The 20594-nt window shown below is 46.2% G+C and overlaps 18 non-coding genes across 18 annotated transcripts; all 18 read left to right on the top strand.

The window, feature by feature from the left end:
• Positions 1–3857: 3857 nt before the first annotated feature.
• On the top strand, positions 3858–3930 carry TRNAR-ACG (transfer RNA arginine (anticodon ACG)). The gene has a single exon. It is a non-coding gene; the product is annotated as a tRNA-Arg (tRNA).
• A 511-nt stretch (positions 3931–4441) lies between these two features.
• TRNAR-ACG (transfer RNA arginine (anticodon ACG)) lies at positions 4442–4514 on the top strand. Its single transcript has one exon. It is a non-coding gene; the product is annotated as a tRNA-Arg (tRNA).
• A 1092-nt stretch (positions 4515–5606) lies between these two features.
• Positions 5607–5679, top strand: TRNAR-ACG (transfer RNA arginine (anticodon ACG)). The gene has a single exon. It is a non-coding gene; the product is annotated as a tRNA-Arg (tRNA).
• Positions 5680–7353: 1674 nt separating this feature from the next.
• Positions 7354–7426, top strand: TRNAR-ACG (transfer RNA arginine (anticodon ACG)). Its single transcript has one exon. It is a non-coding gene; the product is annotated as a tRNA-Arg (tRNA).
• Positions 7427–9031: 1605 nt separating this feature from the next.
• TRNAR-ACG (transfer RNA arginine (anticodon ACG)) lies at positions 9032–9104 on the top strand. The gene has a single exon. It is a non-coding gene; the product is annotated as a tRNA-Arg (tRNA).
• Positions 9105–10198: 1094 nt separating this feature from the next.
• TRNAR-ACG (transfer RNA arginine (anticodon ACG)) lies at positions 10199–10271 on the top strand. The gene has a single exon. It is a non-coding gene; the product is annotated as a tRNA-Arg (tRNA).
• Positions 10272–12441: 2170 nt separating this feature from the next.
• Positions 12442–12514, top strand: TRNAR-ACG (transfer RNA arginine (anticodon ACG)). The gene has a single exon. It is a non-coding gene; the product is annotated as a tRNA-Arg (tRNA).
• Positions 12515–13608: 1094 nt separating this feature from the next.
• Positions 13609–13681, top strand: TRNAR-ACG (transfer RNA arginine (anticodon ACG)). The gene has a single exon. It is a non-coding gene; the product is annotated as a tRNA-Arg (tRNA).
• Positions 13682–14189: 508 nt separating this feature from the next.
• On the top strand, positions 14190–14262 carry TRNAR-ACG (transfer RNA arginine (anticodon ACG)). Its single transcript has one exon. It is a non-coding gene; the product is annotated as a tRNA-Arg (tRNA).
• Positions 14263–14773: 511 nt separating this feature from the next.
• Positions 14774–14846, top strand: TRNAR-ACG (transfer RNA arginine (anticodon ACG)). Its single transcript has one exon. It is a non-coding gene; the product is annotated as a tRNA-Arg (tRNA).
• A 511-nt stretch (positions 14847–15357) lies between these two features.
• On the top strand, positions 15358–15430 carry TRNAR-ACG (transfer RNA arginine (anticodon ACG)). Its single transcript has one exon. It is a non-coding gene; the product is annotated as a tRNA-Arg (tRNA).
• A 781-nt stretch (positions 15431–16211) lies between these two features.
• TRNAR-ACG (transfer RNA arginine (anticodon ACG)) lies at positions 16212–16284 on the top strand. Its single transcript has one exon. It is a non-coding gene; the product is annotated as a tRNA-Arg (tRNA).
• Positions 16285–16794: 510 nt separating this feature from the next.
• Positions 16795–16867, top strand: TRNAR-ACG (transfer RNA arginine (anticodon ACG)). Its single transcript has one exon. It is a non-coding gene; the product is annotated as a tRNA-Arg (tRNA).
• Positions 16868–17375: 508 nt separating this feature from the next.
• TRNAR-ACG (transfer RNA arginine (anticodon ACG)) lies at positions 17376–17448 on the top strand. The gene has a single exon. It is a non-coding gene; the product is annotated as a tRNA-Arg (tRNA).
• A 1095-nt stretch (positions 17449–18543) lies between these two features.
• Positions 18544–18616, top strand: TRNAR-ACG (transfer RNA arginine (anticodon ACG)). The gene has a single exon. It is a non-coding gene; the product is annotated as a tRNA-Arg (tRNA).
• Positions 18617–19124: 508 nt separating this feature from the next.
• TRNAR-ACG (transfer RNA arginine (anticodon ACG)) lies at positions 19125–19197 on the top strand. The gene has a single exon. It is a non-coding gene; the product is annotated as a tRNA-Arg (tRNA).
• Positions 19198–19709: 512 nt separating this feature from the next.
• TRNAR-ACG (transfer RNA arginine (anticodon ACG)) lies at positions 19710–19782 on the top strand. The gene has a single exon. It is a non-coding gene; the product is annotated as a tRNA-Arg (tRNA).
• A 496-nt stretch (positions 19783–20278) lies between these two features.
• On the top strand, positions 20279–20351 carry TRNAR-ACG (transfer RNA arginine (anticodon ACG)). Its single transcript has one exon. It is a non-coding gene; the product is annotated as a tRNA-Arg (tRNA).
• The last annotated feature ends 243 nt before the right edge of the window (positions 20352–20594 follow it).

The raw sequence follows: 20594 nt of genomic DNA, 5'->3' as shown, positions 1-20594 counted from the left end.
AGAAGAGAATTGGGAAACCAATGAAAACCACTTCGAGAATGGCTGAGATGGGAATACACCCCTCTCTACTCAGTTGACCTTCCGATGCTGAGTGGTCCCCGTTGCAGCCCTAGCAGCTCTTTTCAAATTTCGTGCAGAGCCGGGAATCGAACGCTACAGCTAATCACGCTAACCACTACACCACTGAGGCGGACGTTATTCTTCTTATTATTAATGTTACCGTGGTTTGGTGGATTAGCAGAGGTGAAAGAAGGTGCGGGGGTGAACAGGTCTCAAAATACGAAATTAAAGTTCAGATAAAATTTAACAAGGTTATATTTTCTTTTCAAGATTAAGAAATAACAAATAGAACAGGTACTCAGTAGCCGAAACACAATTCGAAAATGTACAATTACAGTGATTACAGGATTTGGGCTCCGAGAGCCAGACACACAATTCTTGAGCTATAAGCCCAACCTTACGATATACAGAATTCAACAAAGGGGCAGAAGACCCCAATCATGCCCAGGAGCTCTTGCTCCCAATTACACAGTAACGCCTCCTCGAGGCACGCATAAACAAATTTTAAGAAAGAGCGACCCGCTCTTAAGTTCAAGCCTATCAAAGGCCACACCAAATTCCACCTTCAAGCTGTCCCCCAAGGACACATACACAGGGGTAAAAATACCCAACCTACTGAGGCCTATTCAGAGAAGAAACAGAAATATTACATGGCCTCTAAAATACCAACTTGAGCGGAGGCGTTGTGACGTACCCACTTAGCCCACAGATGTATGACAAATTTTTAACGTGGCGGGTCACTTTAATATTAAAATAAATAAATGATATGTCATTGTTTCTCCAGAAACAGTATCCCAAGGGCGCCAGTCTTCAAGCTTATGGCTTGAAAACAAAAGTAGATAATTAATAATAATAATAATAATAATAATAATAATAATAATAATAAATAAAAATACGTAATGAGACTCAAAAAACTCCCAGGGGTGGGGTGGACGGAACACAAATCATTAAGTACACTAACTTGGAATTTAAGGATCATTAATAATCATTTCATAAAATACAAATTAAAACAGCTATTTATTAAGATGAAAAACGTGACGTAACGGCGTATTAACGAAATCTGAACTTACGGAAGCAAAAGAAAAAGTGAATGAAATTAACTTTAAGAAAATGAACTGTTGCGCGAAGACTTGCAGTAACTTATGCCATAAGCTCACCAAATGTAGACTCTGTTGTCTTGAAGCTGAAGATGGGTGGATCTCTCGTACAGGCTGCCTCATCTGTTGTTGGATTCCAGTCCTACATCCACATTTCCTGTCCTTAACACTTCCTACTGTACTCCTTACATAAAGTCGTAATGAGTCCTAATTTTAAGTGCAAAACCACCATGGGTTATGTTCATGGAGAGAATACCTTCGTATTCTTCCGTATTACGGAACAGTAGCGTAGCTAAATTCATAATAAAAGCTCTCCTCCCCTATACTAGTCAGAACCGGTCTCCCGTTGACTACATCTCGTCATTGAGATAACAAGTCCCAATGAGAGTAACTTTTGAGTAGAATATACTCAGATGCGAAGTGAACTAAGTTAAAATCTTCTCCGATGTGTAGACGTAGAATCATAGTAAGAGTATCTTCCAAGCGTGAGAATCAGAATCTGAATGTGAATCTGAATCTGAATGTTAGTGTCCTCTCCAGCCCTTGTCGGTGGTATATATTGGTTCAAAAGTCTCCTTCCATCAGCCCTATCACATGGTCCAGTAAGATTCGAGGTCTCATCCCTTCTCCGATGTACAGCTGTGAATCCATCACGTTGCTTCATTACGTTCATTCGCATAGGCTGAACTTTCCCGCTGAAATAAAGCGTCCCCAAGCATAGTTTGAAAAGTGGGTGTTAATAATGTATCAACTGTCTCTTCATGATGTGGAGAGGGTAATATCTCTCGTAACCTCGATGACGTACTTTTCCTGGAATTGGGCTGAAATTAACCTGCTGACTCTGGTCACCTCACAACGGCTATTGGAAAATTTACTGCAAGTTATAAATATGCGTGATGTTGAAATGCTTTACCCAATAATTTGTTCGTTCAGAATACGTTATAGCCGCGATACAAAGAAATGAAATGATGATTGAAATGGATGATAAAGACCCTATATATATATATATATATATATATATATATATATATATATATATATACATATTAATTTAAAAATGACCTATCAGTGATTAAATATACACATCTTATCAATTAAATATATAGTTCAATAATTAAAAACATTCAGTGATGTCCCAAACATCACAGCGTTCTTGCACTCCTAATATACTTTATATAAAACCTACTTGGCACTAGGCCATTACTGCAAGGGCTAATCCCATACTAGAGAGGTGACTTATAGAAGAAGACAATTTACATTACATTAAGGAAGAAACGGATGAGAAAATAAGTTCACCTCAACGCAATATGAGTGGGAGGTCGAGAGGGTTAAGCACTCTCTATCCCGATATGTAGTTCAAAAGATAGAATTGATACGAAGTGTCTTTACATTTTAGGGGAAAAGTTACATGGTAGAAAGGCTTCGGACCTGCCCCGAGAGTTAAACTGCTGAGCTAGCAAGAAAAGAAGTTATTAAACGGCCATTACCTGGTGGCTGAACTGCTGCCCGAAGAAAGAGACGTTTCCCGCCCCCTGCTACGTACTTTACACACTGATAGATGTTACTGAAGTGGCGCAGAGACCCTAAAATCAGCAGTTTATAAACCCTTGCGGAAAGTTCGAGACGTTTCAGGAATGAGAACACCCTCCCACAAGAATTTTATTGGCTAGGGTTAAGCAACATATCCAAGTTGAAGAAGATACACTTATTGGTCATAAATTAATTAAAGAAATTCGGGATTGGCTAAATTCAAACCTGGCGGAACGAAAGGATTAACATTGCCAACACAAACAATGACTGAAGGAAATTTAACAAAGAACAAACTTATGAACACAAAATTTCTCCAAAAAACATAGTTCTTTCATTTAGCACTAGGGTGCATAATTGTAGTTCTTCAGTAGTGCCATCTGGAAGAGAATGTCCACACTTCTTACTACAGGCAAAATAAAAATACATCGAAAACGACCCAGTTCAGAAACTTCAAAATTTACAAGTAATGACATCTTCTGAGAAACATGAAAATTAACACATTAGATAAAGTTCAGACTTCCTCCAGTAGAGGAGTTTCAACTGGCGCAAAGTTTGAATTAGCGGCGTGGAGGTGTACCGCCCGGTACAATTAATATTATTTCATCGCTGCTGGAACTATAGGCCGACGCCCGGTTTACCTAGAGATTTCAGTAGGCCTACCTCAGACTGGAGTAGACATTATTTAACGGCAACTTCGTTATTAAAAATAAATATTGACGTACTGTAAAGGGATGCGGTGAATGCAATCAACAAGAAGAAGATGACATTAACTCATTCTTGTGCCTGTCCCTTGACTATGAAGTCTCCTATCCGAAGTCCCATGTTGAGAGAACGTACATTTTTCTCCCTATCCTTCCCAAGATGAAGAAGCGGAAGGATTTAGGAAATCGGCAATAGAGGAGAAAATAAAGGGGAGGGTAAGTACAAAAAGAAAACGACGAAGAAGAAATAATACTTATAAGAAGAACAAGAAATGACGAATAGGAAAGCCAAAGGGACAGAGTGAGACTTCCCTTCTTCCTTTTTAAATATATTTCTGACTGGCATGTTTGAAATGACCACAGCCCTTTTTTAATAGGATTTTGACATCATCTTGAGGGCCATAAAACACGCTCTTACACTTCGAGTGACTGAATGGCTTATAAAATACTGGAATCGGCTGGATCGCGCGGCCCTGTGGCGCAATGGATAACGCGTCTGACTACGGATCAGGAGATTCCAGGTTCGAATCCTGGCAGGGTCGAGTTCGTAGTTGTTAATACGATGGATTGTAACCAATATAGAAGAGACGAAGTGACGAAAAATAAAAATTCATAATCGCAACACGAGTTTTATTTATTTAATGCGTTTACCCTCCGGGGTTGGTTTTTCCCCCCGGATTCAGCGAGGGATACCGCCTAATCTGCAGTGTCCTGGAGCGTGATACATTTGGTCGGGGATACAACTAGGGAGGAGGACCAGAGCCTCGCCGAAGCAGCCTCACCTGCTATGCTGAGCTGAGGCCTTATGGGGGAAGGGATAGGCAAGGAAGACGGAAAGAAGCGACGGTGGCCTTAAAAGTTAGGTACCATACCGGCATTCTCCTCGAGAAAAAGTGAGGAATCGTGCAAATCACGAAGATGGTTTGGCATGTATGAAATGACCTCAGGCCCTTATTAGTATCATTTTGACATCATCTTGAGGGCCATAAAACACGCTGTTACACTTCGAGTGACTGAATGGCTTATAAAATACTGGAATCGGCTGCTTCGCTCGGCCCTGTGGCGCAATGGATAACGCGTCTGACTACGGATTAGGAGATTCCAGGTTCTAATCCTGGCAGGGTCTAGTTCGTAGTTGTTAACACGATGGATTGTTACCAATATAGAAGATACGAAGTGACGAAAAATAAGAATTCATAATCGCAACACGAGTTTCATTTATTTAATGCGTGTACCGTCCGGGGACGGTTCTTCCCCCGGATTCAGCGAGGGATACCACCTCATCTGCAGTGTCCTGGAGCGTGATACATTTGGTCGAGGATACGACTAGGGAGGAGGACCAGACCCTCGCCGCAGCAGCCTCACCTGCTAAGCTGACCAGAGGCCTTATGGGGGAAAGGATAGGCAAGGAGGAAGGAAAGAAGAGACGGTGGCCTTAAAAGTTACGTACCATCCCGGCATTCTCCTCGAGAAGAAGTGACAAATCACGCAAAACCACGAAGATGGTTTGGCATGTCTGAAATGACCTCAGGCCTTAACTGATATCATTTTGACATCATGTTGAGGGCCAAAAAACACGCTGTTACACTTCGAGTGACTGAATGGCTTATAAAATGCTGGAATCGGCTAGATCGCGTGGCCATGTGGCGCAATGGATAACATGTGTGACTACGAATCAGGAGATTCCAGGTTCGAATCCTGGCAGGGTCGAGTTCGTAGTTTTTAACACGATGGATTGTAACCAATATAGAAGATACGAAATGAAAAATAAAAATTCATAATCGCAACACGAGTTTTATTTATATAATGCGTTTACCCTCCAGGGTTGGTTTTTCCCCCGGATTCAGCGAGGGATACCGCCTCACCTGCAGTGTCCTGGAGCATGATACATCTGGTCGGGGATACTACTGGGGAGGAGGTCCAGAGCCCCGCCGAGGCAGCTTCACCTGCTATGCTGAGCTGAGGCCTTATGGGGGAAGTGTTAGGCAAGGAAGAGGGAAAGAAGTGACCGTGGCCTTAAACGTTAGGTACCATCCCGGCGTTCTTTTCGAGAAGAAGTGAGAAATCACGCAAAACCACGAAGATGGTTTGGCAAGTCTGAAATGACGTCAGGCCCTTATTAGTATCATTTTGACATCATCCTGAGGGCCATAAAACACGCTGTTACTCTTCGAGTGACTGAATGGCTTATAAAATACTGGAATCGGCTGTACCGTGTGGCCCTGTGGCGCAGTGGATAACGCATCTGACTACGGATCAGGAGATTCCTGGTTCGAAACCTGGCAGGGTCGAGTTCGTAGTTTTTAACGCGATGTATTGTAACCAATATAGAAGATAAAAAAATGAAAAATAAAAGGTCATAATCGCAACACGAGTTTTATTTATTTAATGCGTTTACCCTCCAGGGTTAGTTTTTCCCCCGGATTCAGCGAGGGATACCGCCTCATCTGCAGTGTCTCGGAGCGTGATACATCTGGTCGGGGATACAACTGGGGAGGAGGTAAAGAGCCCCACCGAGGCAGCCTCTCCTGCTATGTTGAGTTGAAGCCTTATGGGGGAAGTGTTAGGCATGCAAGTGGGATAGAAGTGACCGTGGCCTTAAAAGTTAGGTACCATCCCGGCATTCTCCTCGAGAAGAAGTGAAAAATCACGCAAAACCACGAAGATGGTTTGGCATGTCTGAAATGACCTCAGGCCTTAAGTGATATCATTTTGACATCATGTTGAGGGCCAAAAAACACGCTGTTATACTTCGAGTTACTGAATGGCTTATAAAAGGCTGGAATCGGCTGCTTCGCTCGGCCCTGTGGCGCAATGGATAACGCGTCTGACTACGGATCAGGAGATTCCAGTTCGAATCCTGGCACAGTCCATTTCGTAGTTTTTAACACGATGGATTGTAACCAATGTAGAAGATACGAAGTGACGAAAAATAAAAGTTCATAATCGCAAGATGAGAGTTTTATTTATTTAATGCGTTTACCCTGCAGGGTTGGTTCTTCCCCCGGATTCAGCGAGGGATACCGCCTCATCTGCAGTGTCCTGGAGCGTGATACATCTGGTCGGGGATACTACTGGGGAGGAGGTCCGGAGCCCCGCCATGGCAGCTTCACCTGCTATGCTGAGCTGAGGCCTTATGGGGGAAGTGTTAGGCAAGGAAGTGGGAAAGAAGTGACCGTGGCCTTAAACGTTAGGTACCATCCCGGCGTTCTTTTCGAGAAGAAGTGAGAAATCACGCAAAACCACGAAGATGGTTTGGCAAGTCTGAAGTGACCTCCGGCCCTTATTAATATCATTTTGACATCTTCCTGAGGGCCATAAAACACACTGTTACTCTTCGAGTGACTGAATGGCTTATAAAATACTGGAATCGGCTGCACCGTGTGGCCTTGTGGCGCAATGGATAACGCGTCTGAGTACGGACCAGGCGATTCCAGGTTCGAATCCTGGCAGGGTCGAGTTCGTAGTTTTTAACACGATGTATTGTAACCAATATAGAAGATAAAAAATGAAAAATAAAAGGTCATAATCGCAACACGAGTTTTATTTATTTAATGCGTTTACCCTCCAGGGTGGGTTTTTCCCCCGGATTCAGTGAGGGATACCGCCTCATCTGCAGTGTCTCGGAGCGTGATACATCTGGTCGGGGATACTACCGGGGAGGAGGTACTGAGCCCCACCGAGGTAGCCTCTCCTGCTATGCTGAGTTGAAGCCTCATGGGGGAAGTGTTAGGCATGCAAGTGGGAAAGAAGCGACGGTGGCCTTAAAAGTTAGGTACCATACCGGCATTCTCCTCGAGAAAAAGTGAGGAATCGTGCAAATCACGAAGATGGTTTGGCATGTATGAAATGACCTCAGGCCCTTATTAGTATCATTTTGACATCATCTTGAGGGCCATAAAACACGCTGTTACACTTCGAGTGACTGAATGGCTTATAAAATACTGGAATCGGCTGCTTCGCTCGGCCCTGTGGCGCAATGGATAACGCGTCTGACTACGGATTAGGAGATTCCAGGTTCGAATCCTGGCAGGGTCGAGTTCGTAGATTTTAACACGATGGATTCTAACCAATATAGAAGATACGAAGTGACGAAAAATAAAAATTCATAATCGCAACACGAGTTTTATTTATTAAATGCGTCTACCGGTCCGCCTCTGTGGTGTAGTGGTTAGCGTGATTAGCTGCCACCCCCGGAGGTCCGGGTTCGATTCCAGGCTCTGCCACGAAATTTGAAAATTGGTACGAGGGCTGTAACGGGGTCCGCTCAGCCTCGGGAGGCCAATTGAGTAGAGGTGGGTTCGATTCCCACCTCAGACATCCTCGAAGTGGTTTTCCGTGGTTTCCCATTTCTCCTCCAGGCGAAAGCCGGGATGGTTCCTAACTTATGGCCACGGCCGCTTCCTTCCCTCTTTCTTGCCTATCCCTTACAATCTTCCCAACCCTCCACAAGGCCCCTGTTCAGCATAGCAGGTGAGGCCGCCTGGGCGAGGTACTGGTCATACTCCCCAGTTGTATCCCCCGACCAAGAGCCTGAAGCTCCAGGACACTACCCTTGAGGCGGTAGAGGTGGGATCCCTCGCTAAGCCCGAGGGAAAAACCGAACCTGGAGGGTAAACAGATGATGATGATGATGATGATGATGAAATGCGTTTACCGTCCGTGGATGGTTTTTCCCCCGGATTCAGTAAGGGATACCGCCTCATCTGCAGTGTCCTGGAGCGTGATACATTTGGTCGGGGATACAACTAGGGAGGAGGCCCAGAGCCCCGCCGCAGCAGCCTCACCTGCTATGCTGAGCTGAGGCCTTAAGGGGGAAGTGTTAGGCAAGGAAGAGGGAAAGAAGCGGACGTGGCCTTAAAAGTTAGGTACCATCCCGGCATTCTCCTCGAGAAGAAGTGAGAAATCACGCAAAACACGAAGATGGTTTCGCATGTCTGAAATGACCTCAGTCTTTTACTTAATGTCATTTTGACATCACCTTGAGAGCCATAGAACACGATGTCACTCTTCGAGAGACTGAATGGCTTACAAAACACTGGAATCGACTCCAAAGTGTGGCCCTGTGGCGCAATGGATAACTCGTCACACTACGGGTCGGAAGGATCACGGTTCGAAACTTAGCAGGGTCAAGTTCGTAATTTTTAACACGATGGGTTGTAACCAATATAGAAGATTCGAAGTGACGAAAAATAAAAATTCATAACCTCAACACGAGTTTTATTTATTTAATGCGTTTACCATCCGGGGTTGGTTTTAGCCCCGCATTCAGCGAGGGATACCGCCTCATCTGCAGTGTCCTGGAGAGTGATACATTTGGTCGGGGATACAACTGGGGAGGAGGACCAGAGCCTCGCCCAAGCTGCCTCACCTGCTATGCTGAGCTGAGGCCTTATGGGGGAAAGGATAGGCAAGGGAGACGGAAAGAAGCGACGGTGGCCTTAAGAGTTAGGTACCATCCCGGCATTCTCCTCGAGAAAAAGTGAGAAATCGCGCAAAACCACGAAGATGGTTTGGCATGTCTGAAATGACCTCAGGATCTTATTAATTTCATTTTGACATCAAATTGAGGGCCATAAAACACGCTGTTACACTTCGAGTGACTGAATGGATTATAAAATACTGGAATCGGCTGCACCGCGTGGCTCTGTGGCGCAATGGATAACGCGTCTGACTACGGATCAGGAGCTTCCCGGTTCGAATCCTGGCAGGGTCGAGTTCGTAATTTTTAACACGATGGATTGTAACCAATGTAGACGATACGAAGTGACGAAAAATAAAAGTTCATAATCGCAACAAGAGTTTTATTTATTTAATGCGTTTACCCTCCAGGGTTGGTATTTCCCCCGAATTCAGCGAGGGATACCGCCTCATCTGCTGTGTCTTGGAACGTGATACATCTGGTCGGGGATATTACTGGGGAGGAGGTCCAGAACCCAACCGAGGCAGCCTCACCTGGTATGCTGATTTGAGGCCTTATGGGATAAGTGTTAGGCAAGCAAGTGGGATAGAAGTGACCGTGGCCTTAAAAGTTAGGTACCATCCCGGCATTCTTTTCGAGAAGAAGTGAGAAATCACGTAAAACCACGAAGATCGTTTGGCATGTCTGAAATGACCTCAGGCCTTAATTAATATAATTTTGACATCATCTTGAGGGCCATAAAACACGCTGTTACACTTCGAGCGTCTGAATGGCTAATAAAATACTGGAATCGGCTGCACCGCGTGGCCCTGTGGCGCAATGCATAACGCGTCTGACTGACGATCAGGAGAGTCCAGGTTCGAATATTAGCAGGGTCGAGTTTGTTGTTTTTAACACGATGGATCGTTAACAATATAGAGGATACGAAGTGACGAAAGATAAAAATTCATAATCCCAACACGAGTTATATTTATTTAATGCGTTTACCCTCCGGGGTTGGGTTTCCCCCGGATTCAGCGAAGGATACCGCCTCATCTGCAGTGTCTTGGAGCGTGATACATTTGGTCGGGGATACAATTAGGGCGGAGGACCAGAGCCACGCCGAAGTAGCCTCACCTGCTATGCTGAGCTTAGGCCTTATTGGGGAAGTGTTAGACATGCAAGTGGGATAGAAGTGACCGTGGCCTTAAAAGATAGGTTCGATCCCGGCATTTTTTTCGAGAAGAAGTGAGCAATCACGCAAAACCACGAAGATGGTTTGGCATGTATGAAATGACCTCAGGCCCTTATTAATATCATTTTGACATCATCCTGAGGGCCATAAAACACGCTGTGACACTTCGAGTGACTGAATGGCTTAAAATATACTGGAATCGGCTGCACCGCGAGGCCCTGTGGCGCAATGAATAACGCGTCTGACTACGGATCAGGAGATTCCAGGTTCGAATCCTGGCAGGGTCGAGTTCGTAGATTTTAACACGATGGATTGTAACCAATATAGAAGATACGAAGTGACAAAAAATAAAAATTCATAATCGCAACACGAGTTTTATTTATTTAATGCGTTTACCCGCCGGATTCAGCGAGGGATACCGCCGCTTCTGCAGTGTCCTGGAGCGTGATACATTTGGTCGGGGATACAACTAGGGAGGAGGAGCCTCGCCGAAGCAGCCTCACCTGCTATGCTGAGCTGAGGCCTTATGGGGGAAGGGATAGGCAAGGGAGACGGAAAGAAACGACGGTGGCCTTAAAAGTTAGGTACCATCCCGGCATTCTCCTCGAGAAAAGGTGAGAAATCGCGCAAAACCACGAAGATGGTATGGCATGTCTGAAATGACCTCAGGCCCTTATTAATATCATTTTGACATCTTCCCGAGGGCCATAAAACACGCTGTTACACTTCGAGTGGGCCTGACTACGGATCAGGAGATTCCAGTTTCGAATCCTGGCAGGGTCGAGTTCGTAGATTTTAACACGATGGATTGTAACCAATATAGAAGATACGAAAAAAAATAAAAGTTCATAATCGCAACACGGGTTTTATTTATATAATGCGTTTACCCTCCAGGGTTGGTTTTTCCCCCGGATTCAGCGAGGGATACCGCCTCACCTGCAGTGTCCTTTAGCGTGATACATTTGTTCGGGGATACAACTAGGGCGGAGGACCTGAGCCTTGCCGAAGTATCCTCAACTGCTATGCTGAGCTGAGGCCTTATGGGGGAAGTGTTAGACATGCAAGTGGGATAGAAGTGACCGTGGCCTTAAAAGTTAGGTACCACCCCGGCATTCTCTTCGAGAAGAAGTGAGAAATCTCGCAATACCACGAAGATGGTTTCGCATGTCTGAAATGACCTCAGGCTTTTACTTAATATCATTTTGACATCACCTTGAGAGCCATAGAACACGATGTCACTCTTCGAGAGACTGAATGGCTTACAAAACACTGGAATCGACTCCAAGGTGCGGCTCTGTGGCGCAATGGATAACGCGTCTGACTACGTGTCAGAAGGATCACGGTTCGAAACTTAGCAGGGTTCAGTTCGTAACTTTTAACACGATGGGTTGTAACCAATATAGAAGATACGAAGTGACGAAAAATAAAAGTTCATAATCGCAAAACGAGTTTTATTTATTGAATGCGTTTACCCTCCAGGGTTGGTTTTTCCCCCGGATTCAGCGAGGGATACCGCCTCATCTGCAGTGTCCTGGAGCATGATACATTTGGTCGGGGATACAACTAGGGAGGAGGAACAGAGCCTCGCCGAAGCAGCCTCACCTGCTATGCTGAGCTGAGGCCTTATGGGGGAAGGGATAGGCAAGGAAGACGGAAAGGATCGACGGTGGCCTTAAAAATTAGGTACCAATCCGGCATTCTCCTCGAGAAAAAGTGAGAAATCGCGCAAAACTAGGAAGATGGTTTGGCATGTCTGAAATGACCTCAGGCCCTTATTAATATCATTTTCACATCATCTTGAGGGCTATAAAACACGCTGTTACACTCCGAGTGATTGAATGGCTTATAAAATACTGGAATCGGCTGCACAGCGTGGCCCTGTGGGGCAATGTATAACTCGTCCGACTACGAACCAGGAGATTCCAGGTTCGAATCCTGGCAGGGTCGAGTTCGTAGTTTTTAACACGATGGATTGTAACCAATATAGAAGATGCGAAGTGACGAAAAATAAAAATTCATATCGCAACACGAGTTTTATTTATTTAATGCGTTTACCCTCCGGGGATGGTTTTTCCCCCGGATTCAGCGAGGGATACCGCCTCATCTGCAGTGTCCTGGAGCGTGATACATTTGGTCGGGGATACACCTAGGGAGGAGGACCCGAGCCTCGCCGCAGCAGCCTCACCTGCTATGCTGAGCTGAGGTCTTATGGGGGAAAGGATAGGCAAGGAAGACGGAAAGAAGCGACCGTGGCTTTAAAAGTTAGGTACCATCCCGGCATTCTGTTCGAGAAGAAGTGAGAAATCACGTAAAACCACGAAGATGATTTGGTATGTCTAAAATGACCTCAGGCCCTTATTAATACCATTTTGTCGTCATGTTGAGGGCCATAAAACACGCTGTTACACTTCGAGGGACTGAATGGCTTATAAAATACTGGAATCGGGCGCACCGCGTGGCCCTGTGGCGCAATGGATAACGCGTCTGACTACGGATCAGGAGATTCCAGATTCGAATCCTGGCTGGGTCGAGTTCGAAGTTTTGAACACGATGGATTGTAACCAATATAGAAGATACGAAGTGACGAAAAATAAAAATTCATAATCGCAACACGGGTTTTATTTATTTAATGCTTTTATCCTTCCGGGGATGGTTTTTCCCCCGGATACAGTAAGGGATTCCGCCTCATCTGCAGTGTCCTGGAGCGTGATACATTTGGTCGGGGATACAACTAGGGGGGAGGCCCAGAGCCCCGCCGCATCAGCCTCACCTGCTATGCTGAGCTGAGGCCTTATGGGGGAAGTGTTAGGCAAGGAAGAGGGAAAGAAGCAGACGTGGCCTTAAAAGTTAGGTCCATCCCGGCATTCTCCTCGAGAAGAAGTGAGAAATCACGCAAAACCACGAAGATGGTTTCGCATGTCTGAAATGACCTCAGGCTTTTACTTAATGTCATTTTGACATAACCTTGAGAGCCATAGAACACGATGTCACTCTTCGAGAGACTGAATGGCTTACAAAACACTGGAATCGACTCCAAGGTCGACTCTGTGGCGCAATGGATAAAGCGTCTGACTACGTATCAGAAGGATCACGGTTCGAAACTTAGCAGGGTCCAGTTCGTAATTTTTAACACGACGGGTTGTAACCAATATAGAAGATACGAAGTGACGAAAAATAAAAGTTCATAATCGCAACACGAGTTTTATTTATTGAATGCGTTTACCCTCCGGGGTTGGTTTTTCCCCCGGATTCAGCGAGGTATACCGCCTCACCTGCAGTGTCCTTTAGCGTGATACATTTGTTCGGGGATACAACTAGGGCGGAGGAACAGAGCCTCGCCGTAGTATCCTCAACTGCTATGCTGAGCTGAGGCCTTATGGGGGAAAGGATAGGCAAGGAAGACGGAAAGAAGCGACGGTGGCCTTAAAAGTTAGGCACCATCCCGGCATTCTCCTCGAGAAGAAGTTAAAATCGCGCAAAACCAGGAGGTTGGTTTGGCATGTCTGAAATGACCTCAGGCCTTAACTGATATCATTTTGACATCATGTTGAGGGCCAAAAAACACGTTGTTACACTTCGAGTGACTGAATGGCTTATAAAATACTGGAATCGGCTGCACCGCGTGGACCTGTGGCGCAATGGATAATGCGTCTGACTACGGATCAGGAGATTCCAGGTTCGAATCCTGGCAGGGTCGAGTTCGTAGTTTTTAACACGATGGATTGTAACCAATATAGAAGATACGAAATGAAAAATAAAAGTTCATAAACGCAACACGAGTTTTATTTATATAATGCGTTTACCCTCCAGGGTTGGTTTTTCCACCGGATTCAGCGAGGGATACCGCCTCACCTGCAGTGTCACGGAGCGTGATACATCTGGTCGGGGATACTACTGGGGAGGAGGTCCAGAGCCCCACCGAGGCAGCCTCTCCTGCTATGCTGAGTTGAAGCTTTATGGGGGAAGTGTTAGGCATGCAAGTGGGATAGAAGTGACCGTGGCCTTAAAAGTTATGTACCATCCCGGCATTCTTTTCGAAAAGAAGTGAGAAATCACGTAAAACCACGAAGATGGTTTGGCATGTCTGAAATGACCTCAAGCCCTTATTAATACCATTTTGTCATCATGTTGAGGGCCATAAAACACGCTGTTACACTTCGAGTGACTGAATGGCTTATAAAATACTGGAATCGGCTGCACCGCGTGGCCCTGTGGCGCAATGGATAACGCGTCTGACTACGGATCAGGAGATTCCAGGTTCGAATCCTGGCAGGGTCGAGATCGTAGTTTTGAACACGATGGATTGTAACCAATATAGAAGATACGAAGTGACGAAAAATAAAAATTCATAATCGCAACACGAGTTTTATTTATTTAATGCGTTTACCCTCCGGGGTTGGTATTTCCCCCGGATTCAGCGAGGGATACCGCCTCATCTGCAGTGTCCTGGAGCCAGATACATAAGGTCGAGGATACAACTGGGGAGGAGGTCCAGAGCCCCGCCGAGGCAGCTTCACCTGCTATGCTGAGCTGGGGCCTTATGGGGGAAGTGTTAGGCAAGGAAGAATGAAAGAAGGGACCGTGGCCTTAAAAGCTAGGTACCATCCCGGCATTCTTTTCGAGAAGAAGTGAGAAATCACGCCAAACCACGAAGATGGTTTGGCAAGTCTGAAATGACCTCAGGCCCTTATTAATATCATTTTGACATCATCCTGAGGGCCATAAAACACGCTGTTACACTTCGAGTGACTGAATGGGTTATAAAATACTGGAATCGGCTGCACCGCGTGGCCCTGTGGCGCAATGGATAACGCGTCTGACTACGGATCAGGAGATTCCAGGTTCGAATCCTGGCAGGGTCGAGTTCGTAGTTTTTAACACAATGGATTGTAACCAATATAGAAGATACGAAGTGACTAAAAATAAAAATTCAAAATCGCAAAACGAGTTTTATTTTTTTAATGCTTTTACCCTCCGGGGATGGTTTTTCCCCCCGATTCAGCGAGGGATACCGCCTCATCTGCAGTGTCCTGGAGCGTGATACATTTGGTCGTGGATACACCTAGGGAGGAGGACCAGAGCCTCGCCGCAGCAGCCTCACCTGATATGCTGAGCTGAGGCCTTATGGGGGAAGTGTTAGGCAAGGAAGAGGGAAAGAAGCGGACGTGGCCTTAAAAGTTTGGTACCATCCCGGCATTCTCGTCGAGAAGAAGTGAGAAATCACGCAAAACCACGAAGATGGTTTGGCATGTCTGAAATGACCTCAGGCCCTTGTTAATATCATTTTGACATCATCCTGAGGGCCATAAAACACGCTGTTACACTTCGAGTGACTGAATGGGTTATAAAATACTGGAATCGGCTGCACCGCGCGGCCCTGTGGCGCAATGGATAACGCGTCTGACTACGGGTCAGGAGATTCCAGGTTCGAATCCTGGCAGGGTCGAGTTCGTAGTTTTTAACACAATGGATTGTAACCAATATAGAAGATACGAAGTGACGAAAAATAAAAGTTCATAATCGCAACACGAGTTTTATTTATTGAATGCGTTTACCCTCCGGGGTTGGTTTTCCCCCCGGATTCAGCGAGGGATACCGCCTCACTTGCAGTGTCCTTTTTTTTTTTTTTGCTATGGGCTTTACGTCGCACCGACACAGATAGGTCTTATGGCGACGATGGGACAGGAAAGGCCTAGGAGTTGGAAGGAAGCGGCCGTGGCCTTAATTAAGGTACAGCCCCAGCATTTGCCTGGTGTGAAAATGGGAAACCACGGAAAACCATTTTCAGGGCTGCCGACAGTGGGATTCGAACCTACTATCTCCCGGATGCAAGCAGACAGCCGCGCGCCTCTACGCGCACGGCCAACTCGCCCGGTGCAGTGTCCTTTAGCGTGATACATTTGTTCGGCGATACAACTAGGGCGGGGGACCAGAGCCTCGCCGAAGTGTCCTCAACTGCTATGCTGAGCTGAGGCCTTATGGGGGAAAGGATAGGCAAGGAAGACGGAAACAAGCGACGGTGGCCTTAAAAGTTTGGTAACATCCCGGCATTCTCCTCGAGAAGAAGTGAGAAATCACGTAAAACCACGAAGATGGTTTGGCAGTTCTGAAATGACCTCAGGCCCTTGTTAATATCATTTTGACATCATCCTGAGGGCCATAAAACACGCTGTTACACTTCGAGTGACTGAATGGCTTATAATATACTGAAATCGGATGCACCGCGTAGCCCTGTGGCGCAATGGATAACGCGTCTGACTACGGATCAGGAGATTCCAGGTTCGAATCCTGGCAGGGTCGAGTTCGCAGTTTTTAACACGATGGTTTCTAACCAATATAGACGATACGAAGTGACTAAAAAAAAAAATTCATAATCGCAACACGAGTTTTATTTATTTAATGCGTTTACCCTCCGGGGTTGGTTTTTTCCCCGGATTCAGCGAGGGATACCGCCTCATCTGCAGTGTCCTGGAGCGTGATACATTTGGTCGGGGATACAACTAGTTAGGAGGAACAGAGCCTCGCCGAAGCAGCCTCACCTGCTATGCTGAGCTGAGGCCTTATGGGGGAAGGGATAGGCAAGGAAGACGGAAAGAATCGACGGTGGCCCTAAAAGTTAGGTACCAATCCGGCATTCTCCTCGAGAAAAAGTTAAAATCGCGCAAAACCAGGAAGTTGGTTTGGCATGTCTGAAATGACCTCAGGCCTTAACTGATATCATTTTGACATCATGTTGAGGGCCAAAAAACACGTTGTTACACTTCGAGTGACTGAATGGCTTATAAAATACTGGAATCGGCTGCTCCGCGTGGCCCTGTGGCGCAATGGATAATGCGTCTGACTACGCATCAGGAGATTCCAGGTTCGAATCCTGGCAGGGTCGAGTTCGTAGTTTTTAAATCGATGGATTGTAACCAATATAGAAGATAGGAAATGAAAAATAAAAGTTCATAATCGCAACACGAGTTTTATTTATATAATGCGTTTACCCTCCAGGGTTGGTTTTTCCCCCGGATTCAGCGAGGGATACCGCCTCACCTGCAGTGTCACGGAGCGTGATACATCTGGTCGGGGATACTACTGGGGAGGAGGTCCAGAGCCCCACCGAGGCAGCCTCTCCTGCTATGCTGAGTTGAAGCCTTATGGGGGAACTGTTAGGCATGCAAGTGGGATAGAAGTGACCGTGGCCTTAAGAGTTAGGTACCATCCCGGCATTCTTTTCGAAAAGAAGTGAGAAATCACGTAAAACCACAAAGATGGTTTGGCATGTCTGAAATGACATCAGGCCCGTATTAATATCATTTTCACATCATCTTGGAGGCCATAAAACACGCTGTTACACTTCGAGTGACTGAATGGCTTATAAAATACTGGAATCGGCTCCACAGCGTGGCCCTGTGGCGCAATGGATAACGCGTCTGACTACGGATGAGGAGATTCCAGGTTCGAATCCTGGCAGGGTCGAGTTCGTAGTTTTTAACACGATGGATTGTAACCAATATAGAAGATACGAAGTGACGAAAAATAAAAGTTCATTATCGCAACACGAGTTATATCAATTTAATGCGTGTACCTTCCGGGGTTGGTTTTCCCCCCGGATTCAGCGAGGGATACCGCCTCATCTGCAGTGTCTCGGAGCGTGATACATCTGGTCGGGGATACAACCAGGGAGGAGGACCAGAGCCTCGCCCAAGCAGCCTCACCTGCTATGCTGAGCTGAGGCCTTATGGGGGAAAGTTTAGGCAAGGAAGACGGAAAGAACCGACGATGGCCTTAAAAGTTAGGTACCATCCCGGCATTCTCCTGGAGAAGAAGTGAGAAATCTGGCAAAACCACGAAGATGGTTTGGCATGTCTGAAATGACCTCAGGCCCTTATTAATATCATTTTCACATCATCTTGAGGGCCATAAAACACGCTGTTACACTTCGAGTGACTGAATGGCTTATAAAATACTGGAATCGGCTGCACAGCGTGGCCCTGTGGCGCAATGGATAACGCGTCTGACTACAGACCTTGAGATTCTAGGCTCGAATCCTGGCAGGGTCGAGTTCGTAGTTTTTAACACGATGGATTGTAACCAATATAGAAGATACGAAGTGACGAAAAATAAAAGTTCATTATCGCAACACGAGTTTTATTTATTTAATGCGTTTACCCTCCGGGGTTGGTTTTTCCCCCCGATTCAGCGAGGGATACCGCCTCACCTGCAGTGTCCTTTAGCGTGATACATTTGTTCGGGGATACAACTAGGGCGGAGGACCAGAGCCTCGCCGAAGTATCCTCAACTGCTATGCTGAGCTGAGGCCTTATGGGGGAAGTGTTAGACATGCAAGTGGGATAGAAGTGACCGTGGCCTTAAACTTTAGGCACCATACCGGCCTTCTTTTCGAGAAGAAGTGAGAAATCACGCAAAACCACGAAGATTGTTTGGCATGTCTGAAATGACCTCAGGCCCTTATTAATATCATTTTGACATCATCCTGAGGGCCATAAAACACGCTGTTACACTTCGAGTGACTGAATGGGTTATAAAATACTGGAATCGGCTGCACCGCGTGGCTCTGTGGCGCAATGGATAATGCGTCTGACTACGGATCAGGAGATTCCAGGTTCGAATCCTGGCAGGGTTGAGTTCGTAGTTTTTAACACGATGGATTGTAACCAATATAGAAGATACGAAATGAAAAATAAAAGTTCATAATCGCAACACGAGTTTTATTTATTTAATGCGTTTACCCTCCAGGGTTGGTTTTTCCCCCGGATTCAGCGAGGGATACCGCCTCACCTGCAGTGTCACGGAGCGTGATACATCTGGTCGGGGATACAACTAGGGAGGAGGTCCAGAGCCCCACCGAGGCAGCCTCTCCTGCTATGCTGAGTTGAAGCCTTATGGGGGAAGTGTTAGGCATGCATGTGGGATAGAAGTGACCGTTGCCTTAAAAGTTAGGTACCATCCCGGCATTCTTTTCGAAAAGAAGTGAGAAATCACGTAAAACCACGAAGATGGTTTGGCATGTCTGAAATGATCTCAGGCCTTAATTAATATCATTTTGACATCATGTTGACGGCAGTAAAACACGCTGTTACACTTCGAGTGACTGAATGGCTTATAAAATACTGGAATCGGGTGCACCGCGTGGCCCTGTGGCGCAATGGATAACGCGTCTGACTACGGATCAGGAGATTCCAGGTTCGAATCCTGGCAGGGTCGAGTTCGTAGTTTTTAACACGATGGATTGTAACCAATATAGAAGATACGAAGTGACGAAAAATAAAAATTCATAATCGCAACACGAGTTTTGTTTTTTTAATGCGTTTACCCTCCGGGGATGGTTTTTCCCCCGGATTCAGCGAGGGATACCGCCTCATCTGCAGTGTCCTGGAGCGTGATACATTTGGTCGGGGATACACGTGGGCAGGAGGACAAGAGCCTCGCCGCAGCAGCCTCACCTGCTATGCTGAGCTGAGGCCTTATGGGGGAAAGGATAGGCAAGGAAGAGGGAAAGAAGCGACGGTGGCCTTAAAAGTTAGGTACCATCCCGGCATTCTCCTGGAGAAGAAGTGAGAAATCTGGCAAAACCACGAAGATGGTTTCGCATGTCTGAAATGACCTCAGGCTTTTACTTAATGTCATTTTGACATCACCTTGAGAGCCATAGAACACGATGTCACTCTTCGAGAGACTGAATGGCTTACAAAACACTGGAATCGGCTGCACCGCGTGGCTCTGTGGCGCAATGGATAACGCGTCTGACTACGGATCAGGAGATTCCAGGTTCGAATCCTGGCAGGGTCGAGTTCGATTTTTTGAACACGATGGATTGTAACCAATATAGAAGATACGAAGTGACGAATCGAAACGCGAGTTTTATTTATTTAATGCGTTTACCCTCCGGGGATGGTTTTTCCCCCGAATTCAGTTAGGGATTCCGCCTCATCTGCATTGTCCTGGAGCGTGATACATTTGGTCGGGGATACAAATAGGGAGGAGGCCCAGAGCCCCGCCGCATCAGCCTCACCTGCTATGCTGAGCTGAGGCCTTATGGGGGATGTGTTAGGCAAGGAAGAGGGAAAGAAGAGGACGTGGCCTTAAAAGTTAGGTACCATCCCGGCATTCTCCTCGAGAAGATGTGAGAAATCCGGCAAAACCACGAAGATGGTTTCGCATGTCTGAAATGACCTCAGGCTTCTACTTAATATCATTTTGACATCACCTTGAGAGCCATAGAGCACGATCTGACTCTTCGAAAGACTGAATGGGTTACAAAACACTGGAATCGACTCCAAGGTGTGGCTCTGTGGCGCAATGGATAACGCGTCTGACTACGGATCAGGAGATTCCAGGTTCGAATCCTGGCAGGGTCGAGTTCGTAGTATTTAACACGATGGATTCTAACCAATATAGAAGATACGAAGTGACGAAAAATAAAAATTCATAATCGCAACACGAGTTTTATTTATTTAATGCGTTTACCCTCCGGGGTTGGTTTTTTCCCCGGATTCAGCGAGGGATACCGCCTCATCTGCAGTGTCCTGGAGCGTGATACATTTGGTCGGGGATACAACTAGGGAGGAGGAACAGAGCCTCGCCGAAGCAGCCTCACCTGC

The sequence above is a fragment of the Anabrus simplex genome, chromosome 1, assembly GCF_040414725.1.
Source record: "Anabrus simplex isolate iqAnaSimp1 chromosome 1, ASM4041472v1, whole genome shotgun sequence".
NCBI lineage: Eukaryota > Metazoa > Arthropoda > Insecta > Orthoptera > Tettigoniidae > Anabrus > Anabrus simplex.
Note: the sequence above shows the minus strand (reverse complement) of the source record. Positions and strands in the feature narration are given on the sequence as shown.